General features: G+C 39.5%; 1 non-coding gene across 1 annotated transcript; it reads right to left on the bottom strand.

Moving 5' to 3' along the window:
* Window positions 1-782: 782 nt before the first annotated feature.
* Window positions 783-890, bottom strand: LOC132255001 (small nucleolar RNA R71). The gene has a single exon (XR_009467538.1). It is a non-coding gene; the product is annotated as a small nucleolar RNA R71 (small nucleolar RNA).
* Window positions 891-8,888: the final 7,998 nt, after the last annotated feature.

Consider the following 8,888-nt stretch of genomic DNA (forward strand, 5'->3'; position numbering starts at 1 on the left):
TATAAGGTGTTGTAGGTTTTATAAATGTTTTGATAAACACCCGACTAGGCATGAATCAAATGGCGTCGTTGCTGGGGATGGTGCCTAAGTACATAAATGTTACATTTTATGAGTACTTGTGATCTTCATCACAAGTTGGTGATTTTTCTTTCACTAATTCGTTTTTTTTTTATTTTTTATTTTTATCTTATCTTTCATTTAGTTTTTAGCTAACCTTAAATCTTTTCCTAGAATTGTAGTCCTTTTTGTTTTCTTTGTTTTTGTTTCAGTAATCTCGAGTTGTGTATGCCCTATTGGATAAGAGATGTTGAGGGAAGACTTGTGAAAATTGAGACTCCTCAAGAAACCGAATTGGAAGTCTGCTTGAACATCATGGATTGTCCACCTGAAGATCAACATAGCCAACATGGGCAAGAGGAGAATCTCAATGCATACCGATCCATGAGGGACCACATGCATCCACCTCGAATGAGTGCACCTTCATGCATAGTGCCTCCCACTGAGCAGCTAGTGATCCAACCTCATATAGTGTTGTTTCTACCTAATTTCCATGGGATGGAAAGTGAGAACCCTTATTCTCACATCAAGGAGTTTGAAGAAGTGTGCAATACATTCCAAGAAGGAGGAGCTGCAATTGACTTGATGAGACTCAAGCTATTCCCTTTCACCTTAAAGGATAAGGCCAAGGTTTGGCTTAATTCTCTAAGGCCGAGGAGTATCAGAACGTGGACTGATTTACAAGCTGAGTTTATCAAGAAGTTTTTCCCTAATCATAGGACCAATGGCTTAAAAAGACAAATTTCGAACTTCTCAGCTAAGAAGAATGAGAAATTCTATGAGTGTTGGGAGAGGTACATGGAAGCTATCAACACTTGTCCTCACCATGGCTTTGATACATGGCTCTTAGTGAGTTATTTCTATGATGGTATGTCTTCCTCTATGAAGCAACTCCTAGAGACCATGTGTGGAGGAGACTTCATGAGTAAGAATCCGGAGGAAGCTATGGACTTCTTGAGCTATATTTCTGAAGTTTCAAGAGGATGGGATGAACCAAATTCCAAAGATGTGGAGAGGATGAAGTCTCAGCCCAATGCTAAGGGTGGAATGTATGTGTTGAGTGAAGATATGGACATGAAAGCAAAATTTGCAACTATGGCGAGGAGATTAGAAGAGTTATAACTGAAGAAAGTATAAAAAGTACAGGCCATTTCCGAGACACGAGTGCAAGCTACGCCTTGTTCCATATGTCAGTCTTATGAGCACTTGGTGGAGGAGTGTCCAACCATTCCAACAGTGAGAGAAATGTTTGGTGATCAAGCAAATGTGGTTGACCAATTCAAGCCTAACAACTATGCTCCCTATGGAAGCACCTACAATTCTAATTGGAGAAACCATCCAAATTTCTCATGGAAGCCAAGGCCACCTCAGTACACACCACCAGCTCAAGCACCTCAACAAGCTTCAAACCTTGAACAAGCCATTGTGAATCTTAGCAAGGTTGTGGGAGACTTTGTGGGGGAGAAAAAGTCAATCAACTCTCAATTGAATCAGAAAATTGATAGAGTGGAGAGTACATTGAATAAGAGGATGGATGTGATGCAAAATGATCTATCTCAGAAGATAGATAATGTTCAATACTCCATCTCAAGGCTCACCAACCTCAATAATGTGCAAGAGAAAGGAAAGTTTCATTCTCAACCTCATCAAAATCCCAAGGGTATTCATGAAGTAGAAGCTTAAGAGGGAGAATCTTCAAAGGTGAGGGAAGTCAAAGCAGTTATCACTCTTAGGAGTGGTAAGGAGGTTGTTCAACCCGCACCCAAGTTGAAGCATGATGAAGGAAGTGAATCAGAGAAAGACATGGGTGAGAAGAAGTCAAAAGAAAATGACCATGATTCAAGTGTGGATGAAGAACCAAGAATAGTCATCAAGGAAGATATGATGAAGAAGCACATGCCTCCACCTTTCCCTCAAGCTTTGCATGGTAAGAAGGGAACCAAGAATACATCAGAAATTTTTGAAGTGTTGAGGCAAGTGAAGGTCAACATTCCTTAACCTGACATGATCAAGCAAGTTCTAACTTATGCCAAATTCTTGAAGGACTTGTGCACTGTAAAGAAAGAGTTAAATGTGACCAAGAAAGCCTTCTTGACTGAACAAGTAAGTGTTATCATCTAGTGCAAATCTCCAGTGATGTATAAAGATCCAGGATGCCCCACAATTTCAGTAAATATTGGAGGGACATGTGTGAAGAAAGCTCTTCTAGACTTGGAAGCAAGTGTGAATTTGCTACCCTATATGGTTTACAAGCAGTTGGGACTTGGGGGGTTGAAGCCCACATCCATTATTCTCTCTCTCTAGCTGATAGATCAGTGAAGATCCCAAAGGGGATAATTGAGGTCTTGGTACAGGTTGACAAATTCTACTATCCAGTAGATTTTGTTGTTCTTGATACTAATCCAGTTGTCACAGGGACAAAATATATGCCAATCATACTTGGAAGACCATTCCTCGCTACTTCTAATGCAATTATCAATTGTAAGAATGAAGTTATGCAACTCACGTTTGGCAACATGACCTTGGAGCTAAACATCTTCCATTTGTGCAAGAAGCATCTCCATCCTGAAGAAGAGGAAGGACCAGAGGAAGTGTGCATGATTGACACTTTAGTGGAGGAGCACTGTGAACAGAGCATGGATGAAGATTTGATTGAGAGTCTTGGGGATCTTGATGAAGGGTTACCTGAACCCTCAGATTTGCTAACTACCATGTCTCATTGGAGGAAGAGGGAAGGGATTCTACTTTTGTTCAATGAGGAGGAGTCATATAGAGTTGGTAAGGAAGAGCCCCCAAAGCTTACTTTTAAGCTTCTTCCTACTGGGTTAAAATATGCATACTTGGAGGAAGACAAGCAGTGCCCTGTGGTGATCTCTTCAGCTCTCTCCATTCATCAAGAGGATTGTCTAATCAGAGTCCTTAGAAGATGTAAGAAGGTCATTAGGTGGAAAATGTCAGACTTGAAAGGGATCAACCCTTTGGTGTGCACCCATCATATCTATATGGAGGAGGAAGCAAAGCTAGTTCGTCAACCGCAGAGAAGGTTGAACCCTCACATGCAAGAAGTGGTGCGAGCTAAAGTTTTGAAGCTACTTCAAGCTGGTATTATTTATCTCATATCAGATAGCCTATGGGTGAGTCTAACCCAGGTTGTCCCAAAGAAGTCTGGGATCACGGTGATGCAAAATAATAAGGAAGAAGATGTCTCCACACACCTTACTACTGGTTGGAGGGTGTGTATCGAATATAGGAAATTGAATACGATGATAAGGAAGGACCATTTCCCATTGCCTTTTATTGACCAAGTGCTTGAAAGGGTTTCTGGGCATCCTTTCTACTGTTTTTTGGATGGCTACTCTGGCTACTTTCAAATAGAGATTGATTTGGAAAATCAAGAGAAGACCACTTTCACATGCCCTTTTGGTACATTTGCATATACGAGAATGCCTTTCGGTTTATGCAATGCACCCGCAACTTTCCAAAGATGCATGTTAAGCATCTTTAGTGATATGGTGGAGCGAATTTTGGAAGTCTTTATGGACGATATCACCGTTTATTGAAGTGCATTTGAGGATTGCTTAGTAAACATAGAAGTTGTTCTAAATCGATGCATTAAAAAAGACTTGGTGCTTAACTGGGAGAAGTGTCATTTCATGGTACAACAAGGGATTGTTCTCAGGCATATCATCTCTAAGGAGGGTATTAAAGTTGATAAAGCAAAAGTTGAACTCATTGTCAAGTTGCCATCCCCCACCAATGTCAAGGGAATAAGACAATTCCTTGGACATGCCGAGTTCTATAGGAGGTTTATCAAGGACTTTTCAAAGCTTGCAAGGCCTCTTTGTGAACTATTGATCAAGGATGCCAAATTCGTATGGGATGAAATATGCCAAAGAAGTTTTGAGCAATTAAAGTCATTTCTGACAACAGCACCTATTGTGCGAGCTCCTAACTGGCAATTACCCTTTGAGGTAATGTGCGATGCTAGTGATTTTGCTATTGGAGCTGTGTTAGGCCAAAGGGAAGATGGAAAACCCTATGTGATCTATTATGCCAGTAAGACACTCAATGAGGTGCAAAGAAACTACACAACGACCGAGAAGGAATTGTTAGCAGTAGTTTTTACCTTGGACAAATTTCGTGCTTACTTGGTGGGGTCTTTCATAGTGGTATTCACCGATCATTCTGCTTTGAATTATTTGTTGACTAAGCAAGATGCCAAGGCAAGACTTATTAGGTGGATCCTATTGCTTCAAGAGTTCAATCTTCAAATCAAAGACAAGAAGGGAGTAGAAAATGTGGTAGCTGACCACCTTTCAAGGCTTGCAATTGCACATAATTCCCATGGTTTGCCCATTAATGATGACTTCCCAAAGGAATCTCTCATGTTGGTGGAAGTAACTCCGTGGTATGCTCATATTGCGAACTACCTAGTTACAGGAGAAGTTCCAAGTGAGTGGAAAACACAACATAGGAAGCATTTCTTTGCAAAGATCCATGTCTACTATTGGGAAGAACCGTTTCTATTCAAGTATTGTGCGGATAAGATAATAAGGAAGTGTGTTCTTGAACAAGAGCAACAAGGGATTCTCTCTCATTACCATGAGAATGCTTGTGGAGGCCACTTTACTTCTCAGAAGACAACTATAAGGGTCTTGCAATCGGGTTTCTGTTGGCCCTCACTTTTCAAGGATGCCCATGCCATGTGCAAGGGTTGTGATTAATGTCAGAGGCTTGGGAAGTTAACCCGAAGGAATATGATGCCTTTGAACCCCATTATGATAGTTGATCTTTTTTATGTTTGGGGCATTGACTTCATGGGACCTTTTCCTATGTCATTTGGCTACTCCTACATCTTGGTGGGAGTCGATTATGTTTCTAAGTGGGTTGAAGCAATTTCATGCAAACACAATGACCATAGGGTGGTTATCAAGTTCTTGAAGGAGAATATTTTCTCAAGATTTGGAGTGCCTAAAGCCATAATCAGTGATGGGGATACTCATTTTTGTAACAAGCTTTTTGAAACTCTTCTAGCCAAGTACAAGGTGAAGCATAAGGTAGCTACGCCTTAGCATCCTCAAACTAGCAGGTAAGTTGAGTTGGAAAACCGGGAGATCAAGAACATATTGATGAAGGTGGTGAATGTGAACAAAAAATATTGGTCTATCAAACTCCTTGATTCACTATGGGCTTATAGAACATCTTACAAGACCATTCTTGGGATGTCCCCTTATCGCTCAGTCTATGGCAAAGCATGCCATGTCCTCGTGGAATTGGAATACAAGGCTTGGTGGGCAATCAAGAAACTCAACATGGATTTGAGCAAAGCCAAGTTGAAAAGACTCTTAGACCTCAATGAGTTGGAGGAACTGCGAAATGATGCTTACCTCAATTCGAAAATTGCAAAAGAGAGGTTGAAGAGATGGCATGATCAGTTGGTGACCAGAAAGGACTTTTCAAAGGGACAAAGAGTCTTGCTCTATGACTCTAAGCTCCATATCTTTCCGGGAAAGTTAAAATCAAGGTGGTTAGGTCCTTTCACAATCCACCAAGTGTATTCGAATGGAGTAGTGGAGCTACTCAACGCCAACAACAACCGAACTTCAAAGTGAATGGCCATCGTCTCAAGCCCTTTGTGGAGCATTTTTCTCGAGACAAGGAGGAATTCATCCTCCTTGATCCTCCTCAGGCTTGAAAAATTAGATCCTGGATGGACTTAGTCTTTCTAAAAACTATTAAGTCCATCTCTTTTTTTGGTTTTGTTTTTTATTTCATGTTTTTCTTGCATTTGTATTTGTTTTGATTTCGATTTCTTGCTTAAATTCTATTTTAGTTTGATTTAATTTAGGTTTTTGATGATCACTTGCAGGGGAGGGCACTTAAGGATTCGTCGACAGAGGAAAAGCTGAGGAAAAATTGAAACAAAGCATTTCACATACCTTCCTGCGAATTTTTCGCATGGTGTGCGAAAAGTGCTCTTTGCATTAGGTGAGCTACTGCCATTTCGCATAGCATGCAAAAATTTCGCACCCTCTGCGAAATCCTCCTGATGGTTTTTGAAAAATTCAAGCTTTCGGTCTTTAAAAATACAGGTATACGAATCCTCTGCGAAACCCCCTTGTGATCATTTTTGAAAATGATAGCTTATCGGTCTTCAAATTCGCACCCTTTGCGAATTTCCACAGGCTTTGCGAACTCAAAGCTCACCCTGCAAATCAAGTTCGTTGACCATTTTTTCGCACACCCACTTTGCGAACCATCTCCACCCCTCCATTTTTTCTTTTCAGTAAAAAAATTTTTTTTACAGCATACATCCCAACTTCATTTCTCACTTCTCTACTCTATTCCATGCCCTTTTGAGAAACGTTTGCATGATTGTGAAAAATTTGTTTTTTGAACCATGTGGTTTCTCCTCTACACTTCCGAGTACATTTCCCTCAGGAGGTTCCTTCTTTATTTTCACTTGTGATTGAAACATTGAGAACAATGTTCATCTTGGTTGGGGGGAGAGTTGAGGAAGTAAGTATTGTAAATATTGCTAGGATATTTTATTAACGTAGTTACCTTTTGTTTAATTTTTAAAACTTTTTTACTCTACTCTCCATGGTTGTCAAGGAAAAATTCTCAAAATGAAATGAGAAAAGTTGAGTTCTTGCCTTTTTTTCTTAAGTTTTAGAGTTTGTATTACGTTTATTAAGGTTGATGAATTATTGAAGTTCCTATTGAATTCAACCTTGTTTCTTCCACTTTAATCTTACCACACACTATGCACATTAGGTTCCAATTATAAGATGAAAAACTATTTCAACCCCTTGAACTTAGGAAAATTTTGACTTGGTACCTTTGACCTCATTTTAATAGTGTTGGTTGGGACACCTTATAAAAGGCCAATGAGCCTTTAGAAAAAAAAGAAAAAAGTATTATGCTTGCCTTGAAACCCAAGCAAGGTCCTAGGGGTATATGGCGAAAGTCTTTGAAGCCTGGTGCCCTAAACCTTAATTGGTTGGGAGTCACAGACCTTAATGCTCGTTACAAGGGTGAATGGGTAAAGTTGGGCAAATAAAAGAATTGTGAAATAAAAGAGGTGTGTTCTTAGCCTATTAGGTGTTGGTCAGGTTGCTAGGTTTGAGAAAGAACTAGGTTGGGGGGGGGGGGGGGGGAAAGAGAGAGAGAGAGAGAGAAAGAGAGAGCATAGTTTAGCATACTATAATTGGAAACTAATCACCTTAACACTTAGATTCTTGTGGAAGATTAAGAGTTGGATCTTTGGGAATGGAAATTCTTTTGATGCTTAAATTTGCATAATGCCCACTCTTTGTATTTTGTGATTAGGTAAGTGATTTAATGACTCTTGTTGAAGGTTGGGTTGTATATCTTTGATTTTCCATGAGAGATGTGTTTCTTTTTCTCTCCTTCATTCTAAGGGACTAGCAATGTGTCGGTTGGGGGGAGTGATTAGTACTCAAAAAGTGTATTTTTATAAGCTTAAACTTAATTGTACTAAGCACTTTTGAGTAGTAGTTAGACCTTTTTATCCCAATTGGCATGTAAGGACCTAGCGAATGTTACTAACCAATTTCTGGTAAGTTTTAGTGTTTTTGGTAGCTTTTTTTATCACCGAAACAGGCCAAGATTGAGGGAGAGTTTTGTGCAAGCTATGGCAAGGCAAGTTGAAGATCAATCACATGAAGAATCCGAGCCTTGGTGCACTTCAAAACCCTTTGCCAAACTTGGAAAGGGGTTGGCAAAGCTATCAGTAGTAAGATGGAAGGAAACAGAGCATTTCGCAAGGCAAAAATCATCAAATTCGCAAGGTGTGCCAAAATTCGCAAGGTGTGCCAAATTTTGGCAGGGTGTGCCAAATTTTGGCAGGGTGTGCGAAAATCACTTTGTGCACACCAACTTTCGGGAAAAATCTCCAGAATTGTAATTTTTTTCCTTTTTACTCCTTTTGTAATAGATAAAAGACATTAGGGTTTGTTTAGGAACTATAAATAGGGGTTGGAAAGCCTATCAAGAGGAAGGGATATATTATGTTTTAGATATTTTGTAAAGACGAGTTTTTCTCTGCCTTTTCTTTTCATTTTCTCTTCATATTCTCTCTAGCCAAACACCCTCTGAGAATGATTTCTTAGAGGATGAGTGGCTAAGTTTCACGTTTCTTGGAGTGATGGAAACTAGGTAAAGGACTTAAATGCAAATGTGAGAGTTTTCCTTGTTTTAAATGAAGGTAATTGTGTATCATTAATGGTTTGTATTTCAAGTTTCAACTTTAATCCCTTAGAATCACCTTGAATGTCCAATACTTGGTAAGCTTTTAGGATTCTATGGATGCTTATTGCTAGATCCATGGATGTCCATTAGTTATCAAGTACGAGCCATTGGAAGGTGGTTCAAGGTGAGGGTCTTTAGTGTTTGAAGCCATTAATGGGAAGCAACTACCATTTTTCAAGAATCCTTTGGATCAAAACTTATTTCCTAAATACAAATCCGGTTCGGGAGATAACCATCCTTTATGTTATTATCCCCAATGCGAGGAGAAGATCCGGAATTTCCCACTTTGCAACAAGAACCTGATCCTAGCAACCTATAGCTCCAAGAGACTTTCTCTTTATAGTAATTTCAGTTGTTTATGTTTGCTTAACTTAAAATCAACCCTTCCAATCAATCTTCTTTTCATTAAAAAAAACTAACTTCCAAAAAAGGAAATTACCATTTCTCCTTTCATTAATGTTAAGTGTGCAAAGAAAACCCATCCTTGTGGACGATCCTAGAGCCACTATACTATAGTAACTATGTCTTTGTTACCCTAATATAAGGTGTTGTAGGTT

The sequence above is a fragment of the Vitis vinifera genome, chromosome 13 (assembly GCF_030704535.1).
Source record: "Vitis vinifera cultivar Pinot Noir 40024 chromosome 13, ASM3070453v1".
NCBI classification, from domain to species: Eukaryota; Viridiplantae; Streptophyta; class Magnoliopsida; order Vitales; family Vitaceae; genus Vitis; species Vitis vinifera.